This window comes from Carlito syrichta, unplaced genomic scaffold (assembly GCF_000164805.1).
Source record: "Carlito syrichta isolate Samal-C Ts95f unplaced genomic scaffold, Tarsius_syrichta-2.0.1 Scaffold136145, whole genome shotgun sequence".
NCBI classification, from domain to species: domain Eukaryota; kingdom Metazoa; phylum Chordata; class Mammalia; order Primates; family Tarsiidae; genus Carlito; species Carlito syrichta.
Genome location: NW_007080241.1, coordinates 565 through 1,224, shown reverse-complemented (window position 1 = coordinate 1,224; position 660 = coordinate 565).

Below are 660 nucleotides of genomic sequence, written 5' to 3'. Positions count from 1 at the left end.
AATGAGTGAGTACATGTGATACTCGGATCTTTGTTTCTGTGAGAGGTCACTCAGTATTATAGACTCTAGCTCCATCCAGGTTGCTGCGAAATTCATGATTGTGTTCTTTTCTATGATTGCGTAGTATTCCATCGTGTATATGTACCACATTTTTTTTAAGCCAGTCCTCTTTTGATGGGCAGCATGGTTGTTTCCAGGTTCTTGCTATTGTGAACAACGCTGCGATAAACATACGTGTGCAGGTATCTTTTTTATAGAGTGATTTGAGTTCTTCAGGGTATATTCCCAGTAGGGGGATTGCAGGGTCATATGGAAGGCTGATTTTTAGAGCTTTTAGGAATCGCCACACTGCTTTCCACAGAGGTGCACTAGTTTACACTCCCACCAACAGTGTAGAAGTGTTCCCTTTTCACCACACCCTCTCCAGCAGCTGTTATTTTTTGAGTTGTTGATAATTGTCATTCTGACTGGAGTTAGGTGGTATCTCAGTGTGGTTTTGATTTGCAGCTCCCTGATGGTTAGTGAGGTTGAGCATTTCTTCATGTGTTTGTTGGCTGCTCGGATGTCTTCTTTTGTGAAGTGTCTGTTCATATCTTTTGCCCATTTTATAATGGGGTTGTTTGTTTTTTTCTTTTCAGCACGTTTGAGCTCCTTGTAGAT